The sequence below is a fragment of the Macaca nemestrina genome, chromosome X (genome assembly GCF_043159975.1).
Source record: "Macaca nemestrina isolate mMacNem1 chromosome X, mMacNem.hap1, whole genome shotgun sequence".
Classification (NCBI taxonomy): domain Eukaryota; kingdom Metazoa; phylum Chordata; class Mammalia; order Primates; family Cercopithecidae; genus Macaca; species Macaca nemestrina.
The window spans coordinates 56,333,836-56,354,262 of NC_092145.1; the positions used below are offsets into that span (position 1 = coordinate 56,333,836).

At 34.8% G+C, this 20,427-nt stretch overlaps 1 long non-coding RNA gene across 1 annotated transcript in view; it reads right to left on the reverse strand.

Moving 5' to 3' along the window:
- Window positions 1-941: 941 nt before the first annotated feature.
- LOC139360581 (uncharacterized) overlaps window positions 942-20,427 on the reverse strand; it is a 253,217-nt gene continuing 233,731 nt past the window's right edge. Inside the window, exons 4-5 of the long non-coding RNA XR_011618065.1 lie at window positions 1,796-4,416; window positions 942-1,464 (exon numbers count right to left, since the gene is read on the reverse strand). This is a non-coding gene — a long non-coding RNA (uncharacterized lncRNA). The remainder of the gene's footprint in view (window positions 1,465-1,795; window positions 4,417-20,427) is intronic.

A 20,427-nucleotide genomic window follows, 5' to 3' on the forward strand; every position in this document is an offset into this window, starting at 1 on the left:
AGTAGAAACATGTTAGCTATTTTCTCATGGGCCAGTCCGTTATTATTATACAGTTATTAGAACATAAGGAAATAGGCACAGAATATTTACCTAATGCCTCACCTCACCTGTGGTGAAGCCTGGTTTTCTTACCAATAACACTAATATATTTCGGCTCAGTAAATTACAGAGAATAAACGTATACTATGACTTGAGACAGAGACACGTGACACTGCCAACTACAGAAAGGGGATGGGGTAAACTACAATGAACAAGTGAACTTACCCTGAAACACTTGATGAAAAACTTTACTCCCCTTCCTTATGGGTGGCAAACTGATCTGACAAGCTTTGCTCTAGCATTCATTGTATTTTTTGACATTAAACCAGGAAGACATGATGGCATTTCTAAGTTCACTAATACTAAAATTTCACAGGTGAGCTGTAAGAATTACAAAGAAAGGAGAAAAGGTGGGAAGAATGGAACTATGCACATAGTTTCTAATAAATGTCAACCTAACATTCTCTTATGCTCTAACAAGAAAAAGGGGATGAGGGTGACTTCCAAAATGTCTCATCAAGTTTTGGTTGCAACATTTTGCAACCATAATAATAAAACTATGAATTATAAGTTCATGAGAACAAGTCTTATGGAAAATAAAATATTTTTTTAAATGATTATAAAAGAACTTAAAAATTGCTTATCTCCCATTCAGTATTATCTACTATAAAGTCAGAAGATTTCAGTCAAATTGTTCCCTCTCTTATTATTCTATTTTCATTTTTATTAGCTCTTGTTTATACTCAGAAGATGGGATTATAAAGGTGATAATGGTCAGATCTAGAAGTAAACTCTTTTACTGCAATAATTATGCTTTATTGATTTGTTAAGTGTTTATATTCTGAAAAAACATTTAATAGTATTAAAATTTCAATCATTAGTCTCATACTAATTAAGATGAATTTCACACCATGCTTAGCAATCACTTTATTTTAATACAAATAATGCACTTAAAGGAAAAATTCCCCAAATGTCTTTATTTTTGACTTGGCAAATAATGTTAACAATTATATATTTTAATATAGTCAGGGGCTCTATATTTAGCTACATGGGTAGAATTCTGTTTCCATTCTGTGTTGAATATTTACGCCAAAATTTATTTTGATTTTTCTAAGTTGCGCATCCCTTTTACACACTTTCTGAAGTAAATGACACCCTCCACATTCAAATCAAAAGAGACAGAGAAGTGGCTTAAAATTCACATTAATAGTTGGATTCAAAATTTAAATATTATTATAAACATAGAACTGCAACAGCTGTTGGTTTAAATTTGTGTGTAGATCCACACAGTCAACTGCTCTGTGACAAAGGAGCAATGATAATTCCATGAAGAAAAAACAATCCTCAACAAATGGTGCTGGAACAACTGGATATTCATATGTAAAAAAAAAAAAATTCTATACATAGATCTTAAACATTAAAAAACTGGCCGGGCGCGGTGGCTCAAGCCTGTAATCCCAGCACTTTGGGAGGCCGAGACGGGCGGATCACGAGGTCAGGAGATCGAGACCATCCTGGCTAACACAGTGAAACCCCGTCTCTACTAAAAATACAAAAAAAAAACAACTAGCCGGGCGTGGTGGCGGGTGCCTGTAGTCCCAGCTACTTGGGAGGCTGAGGCCGGAGAATGGCGTAAACCCAGGAGGCGGAGCTTGCAGTGAGCTGAGATCCGGCCACTGCACTCCAGCCTGGGCGGCAGAGAGAGACTCCGTCTCAAAAAAAAAAAAAAAAAAAAAAAAAAAAAACATTAAAAAACTAATTAATTTAAAATGAATCATAGACCTAAATTTAAAGCTAAAAACTATAAAACTAATAGAAGATACCATGGGAGAAAATCTAGGTGATCTTAGGTTTGATGCAACACCAAAAGCACAATGCATGAAAGAAAATATTGATTAGGTGCACTTTATTAAAAATAAAAACGTCTGCTCTGTGAAAGACACTGTTGAGAGAATTAAAATACAAGCCACAGATTGGAAGAAAATCTTTGCAAAATACATATCTGATAAAGGATTGAGCTCTAAAATACATGAATAACTCTTTAAACTGAACAAAGAAGCAGTGCAATTAAAATATAGGCAGAAAACCTGAACAGACATCTCACCAAAAAATGTATGTGTGTGTGTGTGTGTGTGTGTATACATATATATGACATAAAATATGCTCAACATCATATGTCATCAGGAAATTACAAATTAAAGCAATAAGGAGATACCACTATACACCTAGTAGAATGTCTAAAATTCTAAATGCTTACAACACCAAATGCTGGAGAGGATGTGGAACAACAGAAACTCTCATTCATTACTAATGAAAATACAAACAGTTACAGTCAATTTAGAAGAGAGTTTGGCAGTTTTTACAGAACTAAGCATATTCTTACTGATACGATTGGCTGTGTCCCCATCAAATCTCATCTTGAATTGTAGCTCCCAAAATTTCCACATGGACCCAGTGGGAGATAATTGAATGATGGGGGTAGTTTCCCCCATACTGTTTTCATGGTAGTGAATAAGTCTTATGAGATCTGATGGTTTTATAAGGGGAAACCCCTTTCATTGGCTCTCATTCTCTTTTGCCTGCAGCCATGTAAGATGTGTCTTTCACTTTCCACCATGATTGTGAGGCTTCCCCAGTCACATGGAACTGTGAGTCCATTGAACTCTTCTTCTTTATAAGTTAGCCAGTCTCTGGTATGTCTTTATCAGCAGCATAAAAAAACAGATTAATTTACTTACCATACAGTCTAGCAACTGCACTCTACAGCATTTACCCAAATGAAATGAAAACTTCTATTTGCACAAAAACCACACAGATTTATAGCAGTTTTATTAACAATTGCCAAAACTTGAAGCAAATAAGATCTTTCCCTATAGGTGAATGGATAAACAAATGGTATTACACCTAATCAATGGAATATTTTCCAACAATAAGAATAAATGACTTGTGGCAGGGTTTCAAAATGGCAGCATAGAAGCAAACTGGCTCCACTCCCCCTCCACAAAATATAAAAACCAATATACACTGCAGAGATTATCACCAACAATATCCCAGCACTCAAATATGACAGTGAGGCAGTTCCCAGGACTACAGAGAATTAAAAAACAAACACATAATAATTAAAAAAATGTTGAGCATATGGTAAGAGAATTGGGCTTTCATAACCAGAATGTTCCTCTCCTTAATCTTTCTAGTACCTGCTACTGGTGGTGAATCGGGACAGGTCTGCAGCAACCTCAATTCTTGCCTCCTCAGAAGAAAGAATTCAACTGAGGGGCATAGGCAGAAGGAGAGACTGAAGCAAATTTTAGATTTGTACCCCCAGAATTAGAATATTAATCCATATTTTTACATTACCCGTCCCTTTTGTTTCTTCTGAGTTGTAGCCAGAGATCACTGGTTGGTTCAGAGGAACAAGCAAGGCTAGTCTAAGTTGCAGACAAGAATTCAAAAAGTGAAAATTTATTAAAAAGTTTTAGAGCAGTAACAAAAGGAAGGAAAGAACACTTGGAAGAGGGTCAAGTGGGTGACTTGAAAGACAAGTGAATGATTTGACCTTTTGATTTAGGGTTTAATACATTGGCATACTCCTGGGGTCTTGCATCCCTACACCGTTGAGACTTTCTTTGGGGTGGGCTGTCCCCATGTGCACTGATCTGCCAGCACATGGGAGGGGAGCATGCACAGTGTATTTAGTGGAGTTGTATGCATGCTTACTTGAGGCATTCTTCCCTTACATGCTGAATGTCCGCTGGAAGTCATATACCAGTTAAACTCTGTTGTTTTGTGTCTTAGTGCACATGTGTAGGCCAGCTTGCCAAACTTCTGAGACCTGATCAGGAAGCTGCTGATCATCAGCTCCGGGTATTTATGCTTATTGAGAGACTGCCTTTCCTTTGTACTGGCTGTGACCAATTTTTATTTTAGAGACACAGTTAACAACCACCTGACCATCGCCTGATGGTTGCCCAGCATTCTTTGTGTGTGTGTGTGTGTCGGGGGGTGTGTATGTGCCCTCTTCTACTCTGCTCATGTCTGACTAGCTACCTACGATAACATTTCCTCCCTCAAGATTCCAAGACCCCAATTCTTTGGGGAAAATGGGCAAAGGTTAGTCTTTTGTAACTGCTTCCTACTGACAGATGGGTGATGGTGGTTGTTCTGTGTATCTTGGCCTCTTGCTAGCTTTCACGGCAGGAGGGTGGTTCCATGGGTTGATGAATGCAGTTTCCATTCAGGTCCAAGGGAGACAGGAGCATGATTTTTACCTCTGTCATGTCTCACTTATGGGCAGTCTAGAGGTCCCCTGTAGAAGGGTGGTTCTTGGATATTGAGTGGACAGTATACCTCACTGAGGATTATCTGGAGCTTGAAGGCCTGAAGGTGAGAGGGGACAAAATGAGTTATTAGATTTAGAAGAATGTTAAAACAAGGCTGGGCAGTGGCTTATGCCTGTAGTCTTAGCACTTTGGGAGGATGAAGCAAGCAGATCACTTAAGGGCAAGAGTTTGAGATCAGCCTGGCCAACATAGCAAAACCCTGTCCCTACCAAAAATACAAAAGTGAGCCAGGCATGGTGGTGCATGCCTATAGTTTCAGCTATTCAGGAGGCTAAAGTCAGAGACTCACTTGAACCTGGGAAGAGGAGGTGGCATTTAGCCAATATTGTGCTGCTACACTCCAGCGTGGGGGACAGAGCAAGACTCTGTCTCAAGAAAAAAAAAAAAAAAGAAGAAGAATGTTAAAACAAAATAAGGGGATGAGGATGACTCCAAAAATTCCTGAGGCTGAGGCTGCCAACATGCCTAGGTAGTTGGTGGTTATAGTCATGCCTACTAGAACTTGGGTTTATAGGGTTGCTAGCCAATTCAAATATACCTGCAGAATTAGAATATTGATCCAGAATTTTACATTACCCATCCCTTTTGTTTCTTCTGAGCTGTAGCCAGAGATCACTGTTTGGTTCAGAGGAATAAGCATGGTTAGTCTAAAGTTCAGACAAAGATTCCAGAACAACTGATGGGACCAGAATATAATAATAGGTGTACCATAGTTCTTGAAACATAATTTTTCTCTCTCCGATCCTCAATTTTATTAAAAACAAATTATGATAAGACTGATTTGTTTGCAAAATAGGCTTTAGTCTTATTACACCTGATCTGATTATTTGGATAAAGCACAACAAGAATAATTATTTACCATATAGTCTCCTTTTTAAATTGGTTTTGATGGAACTTTATTTGATAAGGAATCTCAGGTAAGAATCTTTTTAAAGCTTAAGTCCACTCATAAGTTTATGCCATCAAATACCTGTGTAAGTTGGGTAAATGTCCCCCCTCTTGAGGTCCCAAGAAAACTTAGGGCTCCTGGGCCTGTTATAAAGTGACACTCTTTACTTACCACAGGTCAGGAACCCTGTACAGGGACTGTTTAGACAAAGTGTAAGGTGAGTTTTCCCAAGGGGCTTTCATTGGCTGTGTAAATCACATTTGATTTCTTAAAAAGGAATCAAAGCACATCATTCCAGTCAAAGCCTTGGTAAAAGAACCAAGTTTCTCCAATTGTGTCCGTTGTAAAAGAAAACAGATTCTTATTGCACTTATGCAAATAACTAACTTGCCACTTGATAAGAATACTCACAAATAGCTTCCAAAGTTTGGAGAAATCTGGTAGAGAGAAATATGCTCCAAATTTTTTTATAGGAGTATACTTTACTCAATTGTTAAAAGCTATAAATAGCTCAAAAGAAAAGTCTTCTTGGCTTTGAAAAACAAAGGATTTGCAACATTTTAAGGAAAAAAATCACAAAAGGATTATTTAATTCTTCTAGAACATTTACTCCATGCAGTTCACTCCTGTTCTGATTGATATTCATGAACATTTCAGCTCTCCATGATAGTCCTGAAAGTTTTTCTTCTATTTTAATGTCACAGTCTCCAAAGTTATCAGAAACCTACATTTAAGCCTATAGCTTAAACCAGAATATACATTCTTAAACCAGAATATACATTCTTCTCATCTGCACATAGCACATAATCTAAAATCAATCTCATGCTTATCTGTAAAACAACTCTCAACAAATAATTAAAAAAAAAAAAAACCGCATTCTTGAACCACAGTGCAATAAAATAGAAATCAATACCAGGAAGATATCTCAAAACCATACAATTACATAAAAATTAAACTACCTGTTCCAGAATTACTTTTGAGTAAACCACGAAATTGAGGCAGAAACCAGTGTTAGGAGGGAAGTTTATAGCACTAAAGGCCCACATCAAAAATTTAGAAAAATCTCAAATTAACAATCTAACATCACCCCTAGAGAAACTAGAGAAATAAGAGAAACCAACCATGAGGCTAGCAGAAGAAAAGAAATAATGAAAATCAGAGATGAACTGAAGGGAATTGAGATGTAAAAAATGATACAAAAAGAAGACATTACCACCAACATCACAGAAATACAAAAAAACAGTGGGAGACTATTAAGAACAACTCTATACACACAAACTGGAAAACCTAGAAGAAATGGATAAATTCCTGAAAGCATACAACCTCCCATGATTAAACCAGAAAGAAATTAAAACCTTGAACAAACCAATTAGGAGTGCTGAAATTAAATCAGTAATAACAAGTCTAACAACCCAAAGAAGCCCAGGACAAGGCAGGTACACACCAAAATTCTACCAAATGTATAAGTAAGAACTGGTACCCCTCTAAATCCTCAACAAAATATTACCAAACCAAATCCAACAACACATCAAAAAGCTAATCTAACACAATCAAGTAGGTTTTATTCTTAGGGTGCAAGATTGGTTCAATAAAGGCAAATAAATAAATATGATTCAACACATAAACAGAACTAAAAACAAAAACTACATAACAGAACTAAAAACAAAAACTACATAATCATCTCAGTAGATGCAGAAAATGTGTTAAATAAAATCCAATATCTTTTTATGCTAAAAACCCCTCAAGAACTAAGCATTGAAGGAACATAATTCAAAATAAAAGCCATCCATGGCAAACCCACATTCAGTATCATACTAAATGGGCAAAATCTGAAAGCATTCCCCTTGAGAACCAAAACAAGACAAGGATGCCCAGTTTCACCACTCCTGTTCAACATACTGCTGGAAGTCCTAGCCAGAGACATCAGGCAACAAAAAGAAACAAAAGGCATCCAAATAAGAAAAGAGAAAGTCAAACTATCTCTTCACAGATGATATAATTTTATACCTAGAAAACCCCATAGTCTGTGCCCAAAGTCCCATTGATCTGATAAACAACTTCAACAAAGTTTCAGGATACAAAGCCAATGTACAAAAATTAGTAACATTTCCATACAACAATAACCTCCATGCTGACAACCAAATCAAGAACACAATCTTGTTCATAATAATAACAAAAAGAAATAAAATATCTAAGAATACAACTAACCAGGTAGGAAAAAGGTCTCTAAAACAAAAATTACAAAACACTGCTTAAATAAATCAGTGACAAAAACAAATGGAAAAACATTCCACGCTAATGGGTAGGAAGAATCAATATTGTTAAAATGGCCATACAGCTCAAAGACATTTAAAGATTCAATGCTATCCCTATTAAACTACCAATGATGTTTTTCACAGAATTAGAAAATACTGTTTAAAAAATCAAAAGGAACTAAAAACAACCTGAATAGACAAATTAATCTTAAGTAAAAAGAACAAAGCTGGAGGCATTACACTACCTGACTTCAAACTATACTATAAGGTTACAGTAACCAAAATAGCATGGCATTGGTACAAAAACAGACACATAGACCAGTGGAACAGATTATACAACCCAGAAATAAAGCTGCACAGCTACAACCATATGATTATTGACAAAGTAGGCAAAGTAATTGAGAAAAGACACCCTATTCAATAAATGGTGCTGAGATAACTGGCTAGCCATATGCATAAGATTAAAACTGGATCTCTTCCTTTCACCATATAAAAAAACAAGTCAAGATGGATTAAATATTTAAGTTCATCACTTAAAACTATAACAACCCAACAAGAAAATGTAGGAAATACCATTCTGGATAATAGACCTGGCAGATTTCATGACAAAGGCTCCAAGAGCACTTGCAACAAAACCAAAAATGGACAAGTGGGACCCATTTAAAACAAAGATCTCCACAGCGAAAGAAAATAACAGAGTAAATGAGTAAATAGACAACCCACAGGATTGAAGAAAATATTTGCAAACTATGCATCTAACGAAGGTCTAATATCCAGAACTATAAGGAACTTAAACAAATTAACAAACATAATCAAACAACCTTATTAAAAAATGGTCAAAGAACATAAACAGATACAGCCCAAAAGAAGGCATCCATTCATCCAATAAGCATATGAAAACATGCTTAACATCACTAATCATTAGAGAAATGCAAATTAAAACCACGATGAGATAGCATCTCACACCAGTCAGAATGGCTATTAGTACAAAGTCAAAAAAAAATAACTTCTAGAAGTGAGTCTGCAGAGAAAAAGGAACAGTTATACACTGTTGGTGGGAATGTAAATTAGTTCAGCCACTATGGAAAGCAGTTTGGAGATTTTGCGAAGCAGTTACTACAGAACTACCATTCAACCCATCAATCCCATCACTGGGGGTATACCCAAAAGGATATAAATTATTCTACCACGAAGACATATGCACCCATATGTTCACTGGAGCATTATTCATAATAGCAAAGACATGAAATCAACCTAGATGCCCATCAATGGTGGACTGGATAATGAAAATATGGTACATATACACCATGGAATACTATATATCCATAAAAAAGAAGAAAATCCTATCCTTTGCAGCAACATGGATAGAACTAAAGCCTACTATCCTGAGCAAACTAAGGCAGGAACAGAAAACAAATTACTGCATATTCTCAGTTTTATGATGGAGCTAAACATTGAGCACACATGGACACAAAGAAAGGAACAATAGACACTGGGGCCTACTAGAGGGTATGGGGATGGTAGGAGGATGAGGATCAAAAAACTACCTATTGGGCATTATGCCTATTACCTGGGTAATGAAATAATCTGTATACTATACCTCCATGACATGCAATTGATCCATGTAACAAACCTGCACCTGTACCCCCCAAATCTAAAATGAAAGTTGGAATGAAGAAAAATAAAAAGAATTAATTATATTGTTATAATAAATATTTTCACACAATATGTGTTGTAGTGACAATAATGACTTAACACAAGTTTAGCAAACTTCTCACACAAAGGACTAGAGAGTATAAATTTTCAAATTTGTGGGCCAGTTGGTCTTTGTCACAACTATTTGACTCTGCTCTACTAGTGTTAAAGCAGCCATTGTCAGTTTATAAATAAATGATCTTTACTGTGTTCCAAGCAAACTTTGCTGGCTATCAGCTGGTGGCCACCCTCAGCTCCTGGAAGCAACACGAAGTTCCTTACCATGTCTTGATCCCCAACATCCCTGTTTGCTTCCTCAAAGCCAGAAAAGAAGAGACAAGCTCAAGGAAAATGGGTGCTAAAATATTATATGATCATATAATCATGTGTATGTAATAATGTACATCCCATTATCTTTGCCCTATTCTGGTCATTAGAAGAAAGTTGCAGGTCTGGCCCACACTCAAAGAGAGGAATTACATATGCTTGTGGATATCAAAAAGTAGGGGTTGTGAAGACCACTCCATGAATCTGTTCACCACAGGGTCTCCCTTGCTTGATTTTAAGATGGCACTGAAAAAGAGGATAGACCATTTCGCATTGTACTATATTTATCTAAGTAATTTTGTCATAAATTCTTTAATCATACTGACTTTTTTCCAATTTGTTTCCACTTGCTATGGTATTTGCTCAACTTTTTCAAAACAGCCAAGAGTCCATGTATTCAACCACGAGGTTCTTTGGTCATTAAGAATAAGAAAAAGGAAGAAGGAGGGTTAAGGGGGGGGTCTGAAAGAGAGAGGGAGAGAAAGAAGCAGGAGAAGGAGGAGGAAGAGAGGGAAGCAGAGAATGAGGAGGAAAATGGGAGAAAATAAAAGAGAAGAAGAAAGGAAGGAAGGTAGGAAGGAGGGAGGGAGGGAGGGAGGGAGGGAGGGAGGGAGGGAGGGAGGGACGGAGGGAGGGAGGGAAGGAAGGAAGGAAAGGAAAGGATGCACGTTATAACCACCCCAAAATGTAGACAAGAGCACTTGGAAATAGGATGTCAATCATAAAATGTGAATGCTGTCTACTACAACAGGTCAATATAATCTTTGGTTTGAACAGATGGTGATTTGGAGCCTCTGGATGTACATTTGACAATAAAATTTCTAGAGGTTAATACTTAAATTTTCTTTCTACTTCATGGGTTATACCAATAAGGTCAGATTACTGTGATGTCTCATCATCTGCTTGAGCTGTCTGACTCTGTCCTGCTTCCTAGAAAACTTTCCTCAGTCAAGACAGACAGAATGATTGTTTACTTATTCAGCTGCCAGGGCCTTGTCTTGGAGATCTGCCCACATATACAGATTTGAAAAGTGACAGACGAAATAGTTTTGAGCAATCTATTATATAAATCTTAATGGCCATTCTTCATTAATTGTTGTCTCAAAATTGATTTTGCTTGTTTCTATTACAAATTTTGAAATATCAAATTCTGAACCTGCCATAAAACTCAGCATCAGACCTAAAGGAATACATTTAAGCTTTTTATTTCTATATCCATCTGCTGTTCAGAAACGATGACATTTCAAATCTTTATGTATTTAACAGGCTAAATTTTATATCAGGCCTATATAAAGAATCTCAAGGCACCCAAAATAAACGCTGAACCAAAAGACCATTATGTGTGTGTATATGTATAATATATATAACAACAATATATTTAATATATAACTATATATAATATAACATATAAAATAATATATAATACATAATAATATAATATATTACAACATATTATATATAACATAATATTATATATTATAATATTATAATGTATTTAATATATTTATATATTATATTATTATAATATACATAACATATATATTATATATAATATGTATTGTGAGACTATATATTATTATAACATGTATATATAACATATTATATATTACATAAATTGTATAATACAAAATATATAAAATATTATATATAATATATTATATTATGTTATAATATAACATATTATATAATATAACATATATTATATATGTTATAATATATAATATAACATGTCATATAATATAACATGTCATATAATATAACACGTTATATAACATATATAATATAACACATTATATAATATAACATATATAATATAACACGTTATATAATATAACATATATAACACGTTATATAATATAACATATATAATATAACACGTTATATAATATAACATATATAATATAACACGTTATATAATATAACATATATAATATAACACGTTATATAATATAACATATATAATATAACACGTTATATAATATAACATATATAATATATATGATATTTCACATTAGCTGTTTGATTTTAAGCTGGACTATGTGTCAGAAACCTCCCCTATAGTCCCTCTCCAAATCTGAAAAAAGCAGCGCTTCTGCTGTGCACATATTTGAATTGTCCTCATTTGTAACCTTATGGTTTCTAAATCCAGTAGCTTTAAACAGCAAATCAATCATGAAGTGCAATGAGAGGTCATGGGGAAGGTTAGAGGAGTTTAGTTTTGTGATTGTGTAAAAAACAGAAGATATTGCTTCTCTCAAGTGCAACCCACGATAAATAGACAAATTCAAGTGTCTCACCAACTTTAGGATTAGAATCTGATCAAGTATTATGTCCTGGACAAATGGGTATAGTAGAGCTGACCAGTTATACAATTTACAAAAGTGGAAAATGCTGATAAAATATAAAGATATAACTGAAACTATAAAGCTTCCATTATAGAATACTTTAAAAAGATAGCCCATAAAAGAGTCATAACGCTTACATTAAAAGCCTGATATTTTGGTCTATTATTATAAGATCTTGCAGTATGTGTGGAAGCGATTCCAAGTGTGAGTCAAACTAAAATTAGTGAAGATAGACTGGAAATAGATTTATTTTACTTACAAACAAACAAATACAACAGAAGGAAATAAGTCCTCATGAATCATTGACACAAGAACCCTGCATCAGACCCCTCCTTAAAAGTGACTGTTATTTTGCATATATACTAGTACTTCTATTTCCCCAACAATCATTGAAGTATTATTCATTGACTGAAAAAATACTCACAGAAACATTATTTTTAAGCCAGCAGAACAGAATTCCCATTATTTTATTGCTATCTATGTAAATTTTACCTTGTTGCTTAATTCAAGCAGAGAAACCAAAAATATTATTCAATACATATTAATCGGCCAAACAAGGTTTAATTTTAGATTATGGAAAGTACTACAGCAGGAGCTATGGTATTTAAAGAAGTGGATGAGATAGAATATGTTCCCTTATGGAGCTTAACAAAGGCACACTGCTATTGAGTTTATCATACACTTATTTTTAAACTAATTATTTAATTGGTTTAGACGTGAAGATAATTCAATCTTATAAAATGTATTTTTCAGCTTCTGGAATAAGGGTCTCATCTGCTGCATTAGTACAAAATAGTGACACAGCAGGCACAATGAGTAAGGCTAAGATGCATTTAAACAAGTTTAGCCCAATACGTTCATGCTCTGTTTCTCCATAGCAGTTCATTCCATTATAAATTTAATTAGAAACTTTTTCTTTTGAGAAAAAGCATTTTGGTTGTTACTAACTCTCTATGTAGGATTTTCAAATCTTATTAAATGGCTGATTTACGTTACACTAAATAGACTTTTTATTTTTAATACACCTAGTAGGATGATGCTATAAAAGCCTTTAAGGAAGACAGTGAATCTTTTGGAGTGGACTATATGCTGTTTCAATCAGTCTATATTAAGCCATGATGGTCATAAGCACCAAATGAATTAATACAGTGTAGTTTTGGGAGCTAGATTAGGTAAAAAAAAAAAAAATAGTTAGTAGCTATGATTAAACTACGTAAAGAATATCCTTTTTATTTTTTACTGAAAATGATAAGATTTTTATTGTGCAAACTGTGATTCTATTGTATTTATGTCATGATTTGTAGTTGCTGAAAGTTGTTAGACATTCTAAAAGCCAAAGTATGAATGGGATTACAATCTACCTAAAATTTACTGCATCCAGTAAAAGACTAAAGCACTCAAGCTTTAAAATTGTCTATGACAAAGACTGTTTATTCCCCATATAAAGTCTGACTGTATATTGTGTCCTCAAAGATATAAGGGCTGCAACCGAGAGACTGTTAAACACCTCCAATATTAATTTATTGGCTTCCAAAACTGTGCTTACAGAGGATACAGAGTAGCAGATTAGGAGTTGGTAAGAAAGAATAAGAGAGATTTGACAATTCTATTTGAATCTTTGGTGGTTAGAATTGAAATAGTTGAAGGTCACAGTAGCTGCAAAAGATATTTTGAGCAAAAAGCTTCATAAAGCCGGTTTGGTTTTAAAAGCTGGAGGGATTTCAAAAATTCATTTTACTCTTCAAAAAATAATTAGAAGTGGGAAGCAGTTTATTGAAAAATCAAAACACAAACACTGCAAACTTCCCACAGGCGAGTATCTTACTATTGTCTCACCCTGTTGTGAGAAACAGCCTATCTAGCACAGGTGCTTCTGCCTTCAAAAGGCACATTTATCCCCTGGTTTCAGCATTTCATAATTTATTTCTCATAGTCTGGGTGGCAACAAAATCAGGTTGTGTATATTTTACAGCAGCTTCTCAGAATGACTTATGAAACCACACTTTGGAACAATTTGCATTTGAGTAAGAGGTATTTTGTGGTGAACTGACATCTAAGAATGTCTGGCATAGGGAGTGAGATGAGGAAAATAATACAAAGGAGAAAAGGATACGCAGAAATTAGCTCTCTGCACAGCCTTGGTAACAGAAAGAGCGTATCAGTGTAATAAATGGCAATCTATTTTTAAGTACTACAATAATTTAAAAAGAAAGAAAAGAAAATGTTCTGCTATTGTATTGGCTCATACAAAACCCTAGGGTGAAGAAATGAGCAAAACAAGTGATCATGCAACAAAAGATATCCCCAAATTTTGAGACTTAATAGTTTACACATGGAAATGTCTGGTTTGATCTCACTTTTGCATTTTTGGACTAGTCTTTCCCCTTTCTTTAATTTACCTTAGCACAATATCTTCTATTATTTAAATATATTTATTGGAAGGCAATTTTTTTTTTCCTATTGAAGATTCCTTGGAATTCTGAATGAGTACCTTTCCCAACAGACTTTTCTCACCACCAGCAGATCACTACTTTATAAACACATAGATGTAGAATCCAAAAAAAAGAGAAGTAACATCCTCCAGACACAGCCAGGTCACACTGAGGGTTAAAGAATAGCATTACACCTCTCTATCAACATACGCGAACTAAGCTCATTCCTCTTTCTGATGGTGAGGGGTATTTTGTTGGTTGCTTGCACATTTGCTTCTGCCACTGGTATTTTCTCAGATTTCTACCCAGCTATCCTTTCTCTCTATGACCTTTGTGTTGGTGCAATTTGGATTTGATTTTCCAACTAGCTCAGTTACCTCATGACCAGTCCCCAGAGCCATACAGTCCCTTCACTTTTCTGCTTTGTAGTGCCAAAACCTTCATGCCTCACTGAAAACTGCATAACATTAAACACATGCTGCAGATATATGTTCAAATTAGAGATGTAACAAACTATCCATTGAGAATCCACTAAATCACTGAAGCAACAAACCTGCAGGTCCAGAGTTAGCACCAGTAAATTACAATCTACCGTATACTTCTCCTTCTGATGATAAAAGCAAAACATATTTTATTTTAAAATGCTGACAATAACTCATGAGCAATCAATACCTTTCTTGGAGAAGGAAAATTGCACAGCCCCAACTGCTACTGTACATACATTGAAAAGGAAAGATGAACTGTAGATGTGAGCCCTTCAGCAAAGCCCAGGTATGAAAGGTTTTTGGAACCTGACACTTAGATTGGATTCAGCAGTCAGCCCTTGAACTCTTTGTGTTACATGCACTGAGCTTCTCACGATTGACAGCATGTTGTCTTGCAAGCTCAAGGGATGTCTAAAAATCAAATGCCAGGACTCTACTGACAAATGTGTGACTTTTCCCCACCTCCCTTTTGGGGGATGTGGGCTTAGATTATGTAATAAAAACAGAGCAGCAGCAAAGCAAAACTACATGAAATACTATATGAAAAAAATATATATATATATATTCCTGAAGTAGCAAGTCGCATGCTGAAAAGATGTTACTTCTGCAATGAAAAATAAGACAATTTTTAAGCAAAATAACAAAAAGAATGATTCCATAAAATGAAATTATTCCATAATGTGGAATCTGATTCCATAAAAATGTTTGCTGATGTTTTATGCCTCTACTGTGCAACGGGTGGAGTTGGGGGCGGGGCGTCTGGGAGGCTGTATCTTAGAAAATAGCATAAATACTGAAAATAAAACTTATTGGTGGGAAGAGGGGTTGCATAGAATTAGAAGTGGGCAATAAGCATATGAGTACTGCTTATTTACAGAATATACAAATCCAAAATGTCTGAATTTGTAATTACTGCCTAGTTACATTTTGATAAGGAAAATTTATTAAAAATTTATCCAGATGAAGTATCAGCACCTTTACTGTAAGTATGAAATGGCTTATTTTCAAAACTCAGCTTATTTTTGTAATTGCGCCATCACTGTAGAGGCATAGAAAATGACGAGAATCTGTATGGTGCTTCAAATAAGGCAGTCTACCCAAGCAACCATCAAAAAGAGTTTTAATAATTTTTCTAGGCAAAAAGAAATGTATGAACCTGAAAACTTCCAAAAAAGAAAAGTTATGCCTTTAAATTACTGCTGTGGATGAGCTCAAACTGATACAATTCTTTCACTGATTCCATATGTAGTAAGGGTATCACCTTGTGCTAGGCACCAAACTAGCAGTACATCTTACCTTTAAAAAATGAGTTAGATATTATCTTTGATCCCTTTGTGGTTCTGTCACCTATGAATTTTTCCAAAAATGTCATGGAAGCAATTCGCGTTTTTAGGCTACATGGTGTCTGTTCATTTAGTTGTTCAATCATTCATTCGTTCAATGTTTATTAAGTCATGCTTTTTTATTCCTTTATGACTATATAACAAAAGGTATTTGCTCTGCTCTCTAAGTGTTCATGGGATTGTGAAGAAGCAGACCATTAGACAGCTAACTCTAATAAGAATGATTAATTAGAATGCTGTAATCGAAGCTGGAACATGAGGGTTCATGGAGCTATGCTGGGAATTGCAAGTATTTTGCTGTGCCAAGAGCTTCAGGAGCCTGGAGTGAAAAGCAGTGGTAAGGGAAGGGACTGAAGCAGTTAGGATTAGACTATAATTGGGATCAAAATGGCAGAGTAAGGAGTTTGGAGGTTTTCCTACGTGCAGTGGGAGGTCTTTGAAAACTACCGCATAAGGAAATCATACAATTAAACAGGGATTTTTAAAGGTAAATCTTGAAACTAGGTGCAAGATGATTTGGAAAGAGGAGAAATGAAAGATTAGAAATAGATTAGAGCAGCATAAGAAGTTAACATAATTCAGGCAAAAATGGTTCAGGGCAGAACTAAGGACGTGGCAGTGGGAATAGAAAAGTGGGTCCTGATTTTGGGCATATTTCAGAGATCAAACTGGCAGGATTTGAAAACTGATAGCTATGCCATTTTGTGATAATTCAGAGAGTTCTTTGGGAGAGGAAGGCCTGAAAAACACCATGGGATGCTATTCAGTGAGAAAGGAACACAAGAAAAGTAAAACATATATAAGGGAAAGAAGATAAAGGATTTGTTATTACAGATGTTGACTTTAATGTGTCTGTGTGAGAATCAGGAAGAGATGTCAAACAAGCAGTTAGAAATAAAAGTCTATCACTTGAGAAAGAGATGAAATAAAAAACCTCTGGCAATAAGAGTTTCCATAAATCTATTCTTCACTGTAGAATGTAGGTTTTCAGTGTCTTTTCTATTTTTGGAGATGCTTTTCTCAAGTTTCATCAGTTTCATTCATTTTAGTATTTGGGAATTCAATAAATTAAAATCAGAAAAAAAGTAAATTATGTCCTCAGCTTAGTTACTTCTCATTAGTTTTAATTTTTTGAAAAAAATCTGCTCAACCCCTTGTAATGTCCTTTTATTCCTTTGCTTTTGGTCATTGGTTCACTGATCACAATTGTTTAATGTTGCAACAATAATTTTTAATCAAAGGGAGGATGATTTTTATTTTCTACCTCCTTCACTCCTCTCTTAATGAAGTACATAGCTTTCTTTTTCTTTTTCTTTTTGCCTCAACAACACACTAGGTAGGTGTCTTTAGGGAACAATTTCTCTTGACTCTCAGAATCTCTCTTGGGTTTCCTTCTGGTATAGTTTAAGTAATATTTCCCTGAGAACACTCCTTCACACTAAGCCACATTGCCACTTTGCACAGTCACTGGGGCCTTTCTATGCCTTCCTACATCCCTCCATCCTTTAACTGCCCAGAAGAACGTAAGGACATCTTCCAGCTTGAAGACTACCTCGAGATCATTTGTAAAACATTAACTACCCAGATCCCTGGGGAAACTCACTATTTGTAATTCTCTGTTTTAGAAATGCCTACTTCTTTCCTAAATTGAAGCAAACTATCTATTGTGTGGTGAAAGTGGTTTGTTTGTTTTGTTTATTGTTTGTTTAATTTTGTTTTGTTTTTAACAGATGTTGAAGATATGGATTCTTGTCAAAGATTTTTTTGAGAATCTAAATAGATGGTATCTACTGTGTCCCCTTTGTCTGTATGCATATTTTCCCCTAGAAAAAACACAATAATCCAGTTAAATTTCCTCTCTCCTTGTGCAAAGCTTGTTGTCTTTTTCTCAAAATATTCTTTGCTTAAATGTTTGATAATGGAAGTAAAGTATGTTATTTGTCAATGACTCAATATAATTCTGGCAACAATGAAAAAAATTCCCAAATATTTAAATGGTGACTTGCTTGTCGAACAAAATTAGTAAATATCGTCACTAGAATATGCAGAGTTTGTTTTATGATGTGACTGTATGTAATAATGCCACAATACCAAAATATTTGTTATATTTTCTAATGAGTAATGTAGATGAATGTGATGTTTTCTCTGATGTGGGAAGATGAGGTAAAGAGATAAAAATAAAGCTCTAGAGCCCCAGAAAAACTACCAAAAAGCAATCCCTGAAAAATAAATAAATGGATTGATTAAAAAGTAGGTGCTTTTGAATCTGACATTTTGGGTTGAAATGACTTGATAAAATGAAGTGAAATACCAGCTTTTAAAAATGCCAGGCTGTTCCTTTCTAAATAGGTTTTTAAGAAAGTTATTTTTTTCTTTTTCACTCACTTAGGAGGGGACAAATTTCAACCTTTTTAAACATAGTACATATGGTTGCCTCGGTAACAAGCACAATAATAACATCTACAGCATCCATGTGAACATTAATTATGGCATTATATTAAGCTAGCACATGTTAATTCTTTATGAAACACAAGAATTTGTTACTATAATGAATATTAGCTAGTAATGCATGGTCTTTCAAATTATCTACTTTTTTATAAACATAGTTTCGTGACAGATAGCTAAGTATACAAGCAGCTTCTCTCATGATATTTCAGGAATCAAAGCAAAAGCTAATGAACTGGACATTTTGTATATAGTATGTTCACTTTATCAATTATCTGTTAAGTATCAGCGATGTGCCTAGCTCAGTGGGAAAGATTATAATTATTATTTTTTCAGTATAAAACATGGTCTCTGCTATAGAAGAGTTTAAAAGTGTGCTAAGGAGATAAGACTATCGTGTAGAAAAAAATCTAAGAATATCAGTGTTTAATTATTTTCACAGATGTTATCTAAATAGAGTAATATAGTCAAGTGTTGATTTAAATCATGACCATCCTATGGTGTTGCTGGATAACCAAATGTCAAAAATTTTTGGCTTAAGACAACATGAATTGATTAGCTCCTCTCAAATTGTAGAAGTTTTCAGTATTCTATTCTTACATTGTCAACTCCAACTTCAAGCCAGCAATGGCACATCAAATCCTTCTCGTACTCTGAATCTCTGACTTCTCCTTCTATAACCAGCTGGAGAAAATTTTCTGCTTTTAAAGAGTTCACCTGATTTTGCCGGGCTCTCCAAGTTACTCTCCATATCTTAAGATCAACTGGTTTGAAATTTTAATCACATCTTCAAAACCCCTTCAGAAATATAACTAGATTAATGTTTGATTGAATAACCAGGGGACAAGAGTATTAAGTGACTATACTTAGAGTTCTACCTACCATGGTATGAGATGTAAGGAAGGGATGGAACTAACTGGAAAATCTCCAGTGTTGAAATGAGACCTGGACTTCTCTTTGAAAAATAGGTACAATTTGAACATGTGGAGAAGAATCAGGGATGTTATTCCTGACAGAAGCAGCAGCATGAACCAAAGCACAGAGTTTCAGGCAACAAGTAAGCTTTGTACAGGAGAACATTGGAGAGGCTTGCGGACTGCTCTAGATGGCACATGTTATTTAACAATGGGAGACAGTGATGAATGTTTTTTGCTTATTCACTGCATTTCTTCTATACCTTTGGAGAAGTCAGTGAATCTTTTTGCCTAAATATTGAAGCCCAATCTTCTGAGCCCATGTACATGCACCTAAACCCTCTTCTTAGACTTTGTAAGATGGAGATTATGACAGTAATTAACAATATTGACTGCAGCCAATTTGTATACATTGATAAGGAAAAGCATCCATAAAACAAGTTGAACAACAATATATGATATTGTCTCCCTTATGAAAAAATACAAATTTTGTCTACTCTGCATTTCTGTACTTATATATTTCTGTCACTCTGTATCTATATATCAGTGTGTTTCATTATTAGAAGAAAAGGTACACAACAATATACAGAAACAGTAGTGGTTACCTTGGGGGATTGAGATTTGGGATGTGGACATGGTAAAGACAAAAGGAGGGTTTAAGATAGAGTTTTCAGGGTTTATTTTTCTTTACATCCATTTTTGTTGTTTTAACTTTCAAAATGATCATGTGTGCATTTGGTTAACAGTGTGTGTGTGTGCACATGTGTATGTCTGTGTGTGTCTAATTATGAATTCTGAGGCATCAAATTGTTGAAAGTGAACTTCATAGCTGTGTGACTTGAGCAAGTTATTTAACCCGGTGAGTCTGGTTTGCCCACCAATATATTGAAGGTAATAATACAGTAAAACTCACAAGAT